Source organism: Trachypithecus francoisi, unplaced genomic scaffold, assembly GCF_009764315.1.
Source record: "Trachypithecus francoisi isolate TF-2019V2 unplaced genomic scaffold, Tfra_2.0 Lachesis_group11, whole genome shotgun sequence".
NCBI lineage: Eukaryota > Metazoa > Chordata > Mammalia > Primates > Cercopithecidae > Trachypithecus > Trachypithecus francoisi.
The window spans coordinates 25,419,397-25,430,512 of NW_022681456.1; the positions used below are offsets into that span (position 1 = coordinate 25,419,397).

General features: G+C 45.4%; 1 long non-coding RNA gene and 1 pseudogene across 1 annotated transcript; one reads left to right on the forward strand and one right to left on the reverse strand.

Moving 5' to 3' along the window:
• Nucleotides 1-8,281: 8,281 nt before the first annotated feature.
• On the reverse strand, nt 8,282-9,955 carry LOC117090971. Its single transcript, XR_004440183.1, has 3 exons — nt 9,913-9,955; nt 9,720-9,782; nt 8,282-8,420 (listed from the first exon to the last, which is right to left on the reverse strand). It is a non-coding gene; the product is annotated as an uncharacterized LOC117090971 (long non-coding RNA).
• On the forward strand, nt 9,848-10,583 carry LOC117090970 (annotated as a pseudogene).
• Nucleotides 10,584-11,116: the final 533 nt, after the last annotated feature.

Sequence of the window (11,116 nt, forward strand, 5' to 3'; positions counted from 1 at the left end):
TGAGGTCCTTTATAAGTCAACAGGACCTCAAGCCCCCATGTGCTAGCTGAGGGCATCCCTCTTCTTCTCCCAGGCCTCCCTGGGTGCTGGGTTTCTGAGTCCTGTGGGTTCGGGGGCCCATATTTCTCAAGTTCTGCTCTGTGTCCAGCTGAGGGCACTGACCCCACTGGCACAGTCCCCAGTGCTCAGATGCCAGGGCAGTAGAGGACTGTGTGCCAGGGCATAGCCAGGGCATCCTCCACTGCTCTGGGCCACATGTTGGCAGCTGGGCCCCATATCCTACTAACATCAGGTCTTGGGATTTCTGGCTCTGCCCATTTTTAACCTGAGCATCCATTCCAACCACCTGAATCAGCAAGGAGGGGCACCATGCTATCCCTTCCCCTTTCTGCATCCTCCTTTTCTCTCCATCATCTTCTGCAGAGGAGATCTCAACAGGAACCCCTCTCAGAGTTATGAAGGGTAAATGGGAGAACTCAAGTAAAGTGTAAAGCAGGTACAGAGCAGTGCTCAGGAAATGGAAGCCACTGTTACCGTCTGCATCACCACCATCAGGACAGGCACATGGTAGTGAGTGCTCAAGAAGTGGAAGCCATTACTACATCTTCATCATCACCATTAGGATAGGTACACAGCAGTGCTCAAGATAATGGAAGCCGTTACTATCATCTTCATCATCACCATCAGGATAGGCACACGGTAGTGAGTGCTCAAGAAATGGAGCCATTACTATCATCTTCATCATCACCATCAGAACAGGCACACAGTAGTGAGTGCTCAAGAAATGGAAGCCACTATTACCATCTGCATCGTCACCATCAGGACAGGCACATGGTAGTGAGTGCTCAAGAAGTGGAAGCCGTTACTACCATCTTCATCATCACCATCAGCATGGGCAAACAGCAGTGCTCAAGATAATGAAAGCCAGTGCCACCATCTTCATTATCACCAACATGATAGGCACACAGTGAGTGCTCAAGAAATGGAGCCATTACTGCCATCTTCATCAGCACAATCAACCAGAGGAGAAAAGAGCCCACTATGTCTGAGAAAAGCATTTATATGTTGATAAAAATTTCCTTGTTATATTTATCATTTACAGTCCATATTAAGAGCATTAAAAAGTTAAAATATTGGAGCCAGATGTTAGTTTCATTCCTACGAATTTATTGAAATGCAGACAGGTAAATACAATTCTATTTGTCAGTGGAAAATATTTTTTAAAATCTTGTCAAGTGTAAATTTTACTAATAGGGTAAGTCCTCACCTAATGTCATTAGCAGATGCTTGGAAACTGCAACTTTAGGTGAAACAATGTACTACAACACCAGTGTTACCACAGGCCAATGGATATAAACTACAGTTAAGTTTCTACAGCATATTTCTGGTCACAAAAACATCACTAAACTTCTAAATGAAGACCAAAACATTTCAAATATCAAATAGTGAAGTAAGTGTGAGCTATACATACTCTTAAGAAAGATTAATAAAAACAAGTAAGATAATCACTAACCCAGTAATTCCAGTTCAGGGTTGCAGGTGGCCACAGCCTATCCTGGCAGCTCAGGGCACAAGGCAATAAACCCCACTGGACAGGACCGCCATCCCCTCACAAAGCACACCCACACCCACACCCACACTCACTCAGATGGGGCCATTTTATTTTATTTATGTATTTTTTTGAGACAGAGTCCCTCTCTGTCACCCAGGCTGGTGAGCAGTGGCGCGATCACAGTTCACTGCAGTCTTGACCTCCCAGGCTCAGGTGATCCTCCCACCTCAGTCTCCCAAGTAGCTGGGACTACAGGGGTGTGCCACAACCTCCCGCTAATTTTCGTATTCTTTGGAGAGATAGGGTTTCGCCATGTTGCCCAGGCTGGTCTTGAACCCTTGGGCTCAAGTGATCCTCCCTCCTTGGTTTCCCAAAGTGCTGGGATTACAGGTGTGAGCCACCACACCCGGCCCAGACTGGGCCCATTTAGACATGCCAATTCACCTGATGTGCACATCTTGGGGATATGAGAGGAAACCAGAGAGCCGGAGAAAACCCACAAACACATGGGGAGAACGTACAGGCTGCACCCAAATGATGGCCCTGGCTGGGAATTGATTTTTCTTTTTCTCACCAACACTATAATGAAACAACATTTTAGCATTATTCGAGGATCTGCTGTACAGTAACTTTAAAGGACTGAAGAGCAGAGAACTGACATTTATTGACTGTCTACTATTTCCAAGAGCTACCATTCCCAGCCACTTTTTCATCATCACCACAACTTTCTAAGGCAAGGATTATTAGTCCCGCTGTTGGAGAGAGGCTCAGAGAAGTGAAGTGACTTGTCCAGGGTCACACAGCAAGTGAGAGGACCAGAACTTAAACCTAGGTCTGTCTTGAGTTCAGCCCTTCACAAATCACCATGCTGCCTCCCTCTCTTAAAAACACAAAGCAAACAAACAAAAAAAAATTCACTACTTGCCTGGGAAATTGTTGGCAAAAGTAAGACAAGATTAGGCCGGGCGCGGTGGCTCAAGCCTGTAATCCCAGCACTTTGGGAGGCCGAGACGGGCGGATCACGAGGTCAGGAGATCGAGACCATCCTGGCTAATACGGTGAAACCCCGTCTCTACTAAAAAAATACAAAAAAATAGCCGGGCGCGGTGGCGGGCGCCTGTAGTCCCAGCTACTCCGGAGGCCGAGGCAGGAGAATGGCGGGAACCCGGGAGGCGGAGCTTGCAGTGAGCTGAGATCCGGCCACTGCGCTCCAGCCTGGGCGACAGAGCGAGACTCCGTCTCAAAAAAAAAAAAGACAAGATTGAAGGAAATGTATTCCCAGTCATACTGTAAACCTCCTGACCGCACTAGACAACTTCTTTTGGGGCCTGAGAGCAACAATTGCTTGGATTCCCTTCATCCCCCACAGCAATAGGTGTTGCCAGGATCTGGGTTGCTGAAGGATCCAGCCAGAGGTCCCAACCATTCCATGTCTGTGCCACCCCTGGTGCAAGAGACGGTGGATTCTCCCAGGCAGGAGCAGAGAACCGCTGGGACTAACGTGCAGACAGAGGAGACATGGATCGTGTGTGTGTGTGTGTGTGTGTGTGTGTGTGTGCGCCTGCCTCTGTGTATATATACGTATGTCTGCTTTTCTCCCTTCTTTCCTCCATCCTCTCTCTCTCTCTCCATTTCTTCCTATCCCTGTCCCTGACCCTGTCCTTCTGCCTCCCTCTCTGTCTTCCTCTCCTCTCCCTCTTGCTTCTCTCCCTTCTCACTCTCCCCTTGAATTGCTCCCCAATCTCTGCTTCTCTCTCTACTTGTTGCTCCATCTTTCCCAAATGCCCTCCCAGTGTCCAGGGCAGTTGTCACCTCTCAGTTCCCTAGCTTACACACCCTTATGCACCGTTCCTGCATAGACAGAGCAGTATTCATAAATCCTAAGTCTTAGTTCCTGGGAGAGAGGCAAGACTGGGCCCAGTGTGGGTCAAGGGTCCACCCCAGGTCCTCTCGGCCATGGCACAAATTCGGCTGCCTCCAGGGGACTCTCCATCACCTTCTCCTTCTTCTCCTCCTTCCCATCACATTCCAATGAGCTCTGCGACCTGCACAGGATGAAGGCAGGTCAGGACCTGTGTTTTGCCTAGGCTCGAAGCCTGGTTAGGCCCTAGCTCAGTGCATGGACCATGGAGCCAGACCACATGGGTTCAAATCCCACTTCAGCAACTTACTAGCCAGTGACCTGGGCCAGGGGGTTAATCCTTTGAGTGTCTCAGCTCCTCCATCTGCAAAACAGAGATAAGAACAGTGCCTGCTCCTCAGAGCTTTTGTGAGGATAAAATGCAAATGAGTATATGGGAGGAACTCAAAACAGGGCCCGGCACACAGAAAGCCCTGTGTTGTTGATCACCATCATCTTTACATGATGAGAGAGGCAGAGCCCAGGCAGCCCCTCAAGAGCCCAGTCAATACCCTTCAGGAACACACATGCAGTGGAGCAAGTTGGATTTATTACTCCTTGCAGGGAAGGAAAGCACGCACCATGGGGGAACTGTGGGGTGTCAGTTTTAGGTTGGTCATTTGGGGCTAGATGTCAGTAAGCAGTGGCTCCATAGTGATTGGATGCTGTCAGAAGGTGGGGACAATTATACAACCAAGTGTCCCAGCACATTGTACCTAAGGGGAGGCTCCCTCGAGTGAGAATAAAGGTCTAATTGGTAAAGAAGCCGCAGCCACTCAGTCCTCCACAAGGAACAAGGATGTTGGAATTTTGGAAGCTGCACAGGAACCTTGTTTTTATTCCACACTTTACCACAGTCTCAGAGTACCTTGTCTGATGTTGATGTTCAGTGAGGTTATTTATCTCCAATAAAGCGACAATGATAATGGCCTATTTTTGGTCATCAGACCCATTTCTGGATGTCAGGGGCTGATTTTCTTTCTCAGGCCTCATCATTCACACGTACTCATTCAAAAACCATTGAATAAGCACCTCCCAGATGCCAGGCCTGTAACAGGCACTGGGGATGCAGTGGTGCATAAATGATGCCCCTGGGGGCTCTCGGCCTAGAGGGGAAGCAGGGACAGGAGGGGTGACAGAAAAGGCCAGGTAACAGAAAAGCACACGGAGTGGAAAGACATCAGCCAGTGAAGAGGTGGAGGCAGCCCATGACATGTGAAGCTGTAGAGCCAAGCCAGGGCTAGAACTCTAGGCCCAGTAGACTATGCTGAAGCTTTTCATAGCATATGGCTTACAAACACACACACACACACACACACACACACACACACACACACACGAGATAAAAGAAATAAGAAAAGCATTCAATAATTTTGAGTATACAATTATTGGGCCAGGCATGGATGGTGTACACCTGTAATCCCAGTGCTTTGGGAGGCCGAGGTAGGAAGATTACTTGAGGCCAGGAGTCTGAGAACAGCCTGGGCAACACGGCAAGACCCTGTCTCTACAAAAAAAAAATTTTTTTTTAATTATCCAGGCATGGTGGCACACCCTCATAGTCCTAGCTACTTAGGAGGCTGAAGTGGGAAGATCACTTCAGCCCAGGAGTTTAGGGTTACAGTGAGCTATGATGGTGCCACTGCACTTCAGATTGTGTGACAGAGCAACACCCTGTCTTTTAAAACAAAAGCAAAAACAAAACCACAATACGATATTTTTATACTGTGTAGATCATAGAAGCTATGACATAGATATAAGATTGACCTAGCACAGTGCAGGGGCTGGAGCACCGACACCCCGTGCAGCTGAAAATCCTCATATAACTTTTGACTACGTTTTTGGAAACGTAACAGCTAATAGTCTACTATTGACTGGAAGCCTATTGATAATATAAATAATCGATTAACAGATATTTTGTATGTTATATGTATTATATACTGTATTCTTACAATAAAGTAAGCTAGAAAAAAGAAAACATCAAAATCATAAGGAAGAAAAAATATATTTACTATTCATTAAGTGGAAATGGATCATCATAAAGGTGTACTAACATATCTAAAATGCATTGTTTAAAAATAGCAGGTCTTGGCCGGGCGCAGTGGCTCAAGCCTGTAATCCCAGCACTTTGGGAGGCCGAGACGGGCGGATCACGAGGTCAGGAGATCGAGACCATCCTGGCTAACACGGTGAAACCCCGTCTCTACTAAAAAATACAAAAAAACTAGCCGGGCGAGGTGGCAGGCGCCTGTAGTCCCAGCTACTCCGGAGGCTGAGGCAGGAGAATAGCGTGAACCCGGGAGGCGGAGCTTGCAGTGAGCTGAGATCTGGCCACAGCACTCCAGCCTGGGCGACAGAGCAAGACTCCGTCTCAAAAAAAAATAAAAATAAAAATAAAAATAAAAATAAAAATAGCAGGTCTTTAAAAATATGAATATACATACCACTAATGCCCAAGTCAATGGGAATTACATTGGAATATACATACCACTAATGCCCAAGTCAATTTTCCCAAAGCAAAAAAGAAAAAGAAAGGTCCCAGTGAGTGAACAGAAATGCTGGGGTTGTCCTGATCATATAAGCTTTTAGGGAAAACAAATATGTACTTATATCAGCTTAGATGCAACTATCTATCTATATGATATATTTTATGAGTATTGCTGGTTCCTTTCACATTAGAAACTTTTTTTTTTTTTTTTTGAGGCAGAGTTTCACTCTCTTGCCCAGGCTGGAGTGCAGTGTAGCGATCTCAGCTCACTGCCACCTCCACCTCCTGGGGTCAAGCAATTCTCCTGCCTCAGCTTCCCAAGTAGCTGGGATTACAGGCACATGCCACCACACCGGCTAATTTTTGTATTTTTAGTGGAGATGGGGTTTCATCATGTTGGCCAGGCTGGTCTCGAACTCCTGACCTCAGATGATCCACCTGCCTCGGCCTCCCAAAGCACTGGGATTACAGGCGTGAGCCACCGCACCCAGCTGGAAAACAATTTATTTTACAGAGACAGCCAGTCTTATATTTATTTATTTTTAATTTCAACTTTTATTTTAGATACAGAGGGCATATGCGCAGATTGTGACATGCGTACATTGCACCCAGGTAGTGAGCCTAGTACCTAACTGGTACTTTTTCAACCCTCATCCCCCTCCTTCCCTCCCTCCCTCCCCACTCAAGTAGTCTGCAGTATCCATTGTTCCCATGTCTATGTCCACGGATGCTCCATGTTTAGCTCCCACTTATAAGTGAGAACATGCGGTATCTGGTTAGAAAACAATTTTTTAACTCAAATTATTCGCAAGTATCTCCGACAGCAATGCCTTTCTCTTCTCTAAAGCGAGTTTGGCATCTTCAAAGCCAGTTTTCCAGGGCTTCACATCTTTTCTTTCGTCTAAGCGGAGGGAGAAACAGAAGCCTTGAATCAGGAAACTCTTGACCACGGCGAGGGATTCATGTGGCATTAGGACATTTTAAAATTAATCCTTTAAGTGTGAAACCTCCACAATGTCAATGTGAGATTCTTCTTTTAAGTAACTGTAAAAACACTGTATACATCCCATCCATGCTTGTAAGTGTAAGGTCATCTTCCAAGGAATAATTGCGAAGTCTGAGTCCAATTTCTTTAGCACTTGTTTTCCTGGTTTCCTGGGACACCTCTTTAGGTCCCAATATTCATGTTAATGGAGGTCCTTTAAGGCCCAAGCGTCTTCTCTAAACTCCCCTTTGCAACTCAAAATGAAGTTGAGAGAAACCCTTACCCTGTGAACAACTTTTTAAGGACTCATTCTCTCTTTCCTATGGGATAATGAGGAGGGAGCTCATGTAGACATAAGACATGAAGGAGGCCAACTCACATACAAATGGTCAGGGCCCCTGGGTTTGGGGATTATTTTTATGGAATGGTTCCATTTAGTTCATTTCGTGCATCTGCAATTTCCACACTTTCTACCATGAACATTCAATGCTTACATAATAAAGGAGAAAAACAACAAATAATGGTTGTATTTGCCATTTCTTTTAGAAAATAAAGAGTTAGTCTCAACCTCCAGGACCCCTCAGGCTCAGCCCAAGCTTCCCATCCCTGACCCCAGGCAGTCAGCACCTCCCAATCCCAGTGAGAGGTGAAGCCAGCTGGACTTCCTGGGTCCAGTGGGGACGTGGAGAACTTTTCTAACTAGAGGATTGTAAATGCACGAATCAGCACTCTGTGTCTAGCTAAAGGTTTGTAAACGCACCAATCAGCACTCTGTAAAAATGCACCAATTAGCACTGTGTCTAGCTAAAGGTTTGTAAGCTCACCAATCAGCACTCTGTAAAAACACACCAATCAGCGCTCTGTGTCTAGCTAAAGGTTTGTAAATGCACCAATCAGCGCTCTGTGTCTAGCTAAACGTTTGTAAACGCACCAATCAGCATTCTGTAAAATGAACCAATCAGCACTCTGTAAAATGGACCAATTGGCACTCTGTAAAATGGACCAATTGGCACCCTGTAAAATGGACCAATCAGCAGGACGTGTGTGCAACCAAATAAGGGAATAAAAGCTAGCCACCCAGGAGCCAGCAATGGCAATCTGCTCCGGTTCCCTTCCACAGTGTGGAAGGTTTGTTCTTTCACTCTTCACAATAAATCTTGCTGCTGCTCACTCTTGGGGTCCACACTAACTTTAAGAGCTATAACACTCACTGCCAAAGTCTGTGGCTTCACGCCTGAAGTCAGCAAGACCAGGAACCCACCCAAAGGAAGAAACTGCAGACACATCTGAACAGCTGAAGGAACAAACTCTGGACGCATTGTCTTTAAGAACTGTAACACTCACCGCCAGGGTCGACAGCTTTATTCTTGAAGTCAGCAAGACCAAGAGCCCACCAGAAGGAACCAATTCCAGACACGCCAGGGGCAGATATTATACTATCTAGTTCCTGTAGGGGGCAGTGTGTCCTCATGCAGCAAAGATTCAGAATGGAGGGCTGTTTGCAGAAAAAGAAGATAAAATTCATGATATTTTAACTAAAATAAAGGTAAAAAGTTCATACTCAGCCTATAAAGTGCGCATTCACAAGTGTTGGACAGGCATAAAGATCTCAGGTAATTTGCCTGACATCACCCAAGTAATTAATAACAGGTCTTGGGTACAGAAGATAAGCCGGATTTTAGTCTAAGCCACAAGTGTTACAATTCCACCAAATTTTGCCACAGTAAGAAAAACCCCAAGCAGTAACCTTATTTCTAATGGTTGTCACAGGGCTTAGTTTACACCAATGTCACTTCCTCCAAAACAAATAAATATTTAATGAGACAAAGCCACAGAAACAGTATGATAGGCTGAGAAAAATCCTTGAGACTCCTCCAAAAAGCAACACTTCAGGTACACATAATAATTTGTAAAGCAATATAGTCTATACTAATTCTGAAAGGCAATTAAATATATATATGTACATATGTATACATGTACATGAAGTGGCAGTCACTTAATAGAAATATAAACCAAATAATAAGATCTAGTTAGATAAGAACTGCACACAGGTCTCCTTTAGATGGTAAAAGTGAAACTCAAAGTTTCCCATGGTTTTTTGCAAATGCAAAGACACACTCACAGAGCCTTTGTGAATTTGGGAGTTGAAGGGAACTGTCTGATCTCAGATGAAGATTAGCCATTCAAAAGTTTATTTTGATTGTTTTAACTAAATTGCTCCATTTCTTTTAAGAAAAAAGTGCCTTAAATTTATCCTTCAGTCTATTAACAGGGGAATAAAAACTCTTAACTCCAAAACAGATAATGGCGTTCTAGTGTCTGATCTTGATTGACAAGCTGTGGCTGTCTTAGCTGTTCACCATAAAACTCAGTATGAAAATACCAAGTTTCTAAATGTCCTTTGCTCTCATTGAATGAATTAACTAAAAAATAATGGAATGCTATTGGCATTAAGTTCAAAGCCTACTCCAAAATCATCAAGTTCACTTATAATAGTCTACTGTACTAATTGGCCTCTTACCAATTCCTTCAGCAGAAGTATTAAAGAATGCAAGTGGAAAATAAAATTCAACTTAATTAAAAGATTCTCCTTGCATTTTGATCATCAGCATTGCCAATAAGAAGGTGCATGGGAAACGTATCAAACCTGTTCCCCCAAAACATCCTTTCCCCAATTTCTGTAACAAGATGGTTTTATTGTGTCATGTTATAACAACTCAGTCAAGAAAGTAAAAATCAGAGTTTAAAGAAAGGGCTCAATGACTAAAAGAGAGGTACTGAGAGGAAGACTTACTCTGGAGGCTGCAGCCTACAATTTTCAGATATTGCCTCACAGGTGAAAACATACTTGGAGTATCTTGGAGAGAAAAATACAACAGAGTTGAAAGTTTTCCTAAGAAAAACCCATCAAAATTCAATGGGAGACCTAGCTACGGGCTGCTCCCCTCGCCAGCCCGCGCCCCACATGGCTACCGCCCGGGCGGGACCTGTGGAGCTGGCCTTCGCCGAGTTGGCGCCGGCTTGACTGCCGCGCAGCTAGCAGTTCCGCAGCAGGGTGGGCGGGCGGCAGGCGTGGTTGGGCGCGGCAGGCGTAGGGCGGCAGGCGTGGTTGGGCGTGGTTTGCGCGCTGTGCGGCCGTCCACTCTCTTCCCTGCGGCAGGTGTAAGAGCCCCCGCCAGGCCACGCCGACTCCTTCCACCGTGGCATCTTCAGCTTCTGCTGCGGCAAGCCGCCATGCTATGCGAGCCTACGAGTTTCTAGGAATCAGCTACCCAGGAAAAATGATTTTTATTCATATGGGCCACCTTCTGAGAATCCTCCCCCAGAAACAGGAGAATTGGTGTATCTCCAACTTAAGTCTGGTGCTCATCTCTGCAGGTTTTGTGGCTGTTTAGGCTCCAAAACTTGCTCTAGATGCCACAAAGCGTATTACTGCGGCAAGGAGTATCAGACCCTAGACCGGAGATTGGGACATAAGCAGGCTTGTGCACAACCAGATCATCTGAACCTTACAACTCCAGACCACAACTTCCTTTTTCCAGAATTTGAAATTGTAATAGAAACAGAAGATGAGATTATGCCTGAGGTTGTGGAAAAGGAAGATTATTCAGAGATTATAGGGAGCATGGTTAAGCAGTTCCAGGACTTCATTCATTAAGGGGTTCAACTTCATGCTGGGAAGAAAGGTCTCAATGTATCTAGAAGAGAGGTACTGAGAGGAAGACTCACTTTGGAGGCTGGAGCCTACAATTTTCAGATATTGCCTCAGGCGAAAATATACTTCCTGGACTTTGTTTGCTGACATATATCACGTGTGTTCTGCTCCCTATAAAGACAAGGGGGTGGGGTATCCAGGTGGTCCCACGAATAGGGCTACACAAGATGCTGGAGGTTTGATAAGTTCCTCTGGGTCCCAGATCTGTTTCTCAGGTCAGGATAGTGTGAGTGCCTCGCACACTGTCGGGCACGCAGAAGGGCCCCTTAAAAGTGTCTCTTTCATCCTGCCAGTTTTAGATACACAATTTTGTCAGTTTCTCTACAGTGCATACTCTTGGGTAGTGCCTGTGCTGACCAAGTATCTTAGAGGCTTATTTTATTACAGTAGCCAACATTTATCCAGCACTCACCTTATATAAAGGACTGTTTATGCATGAGTTCATTAAAATCCTGAGAGTAGACCAGTAAGTCAGA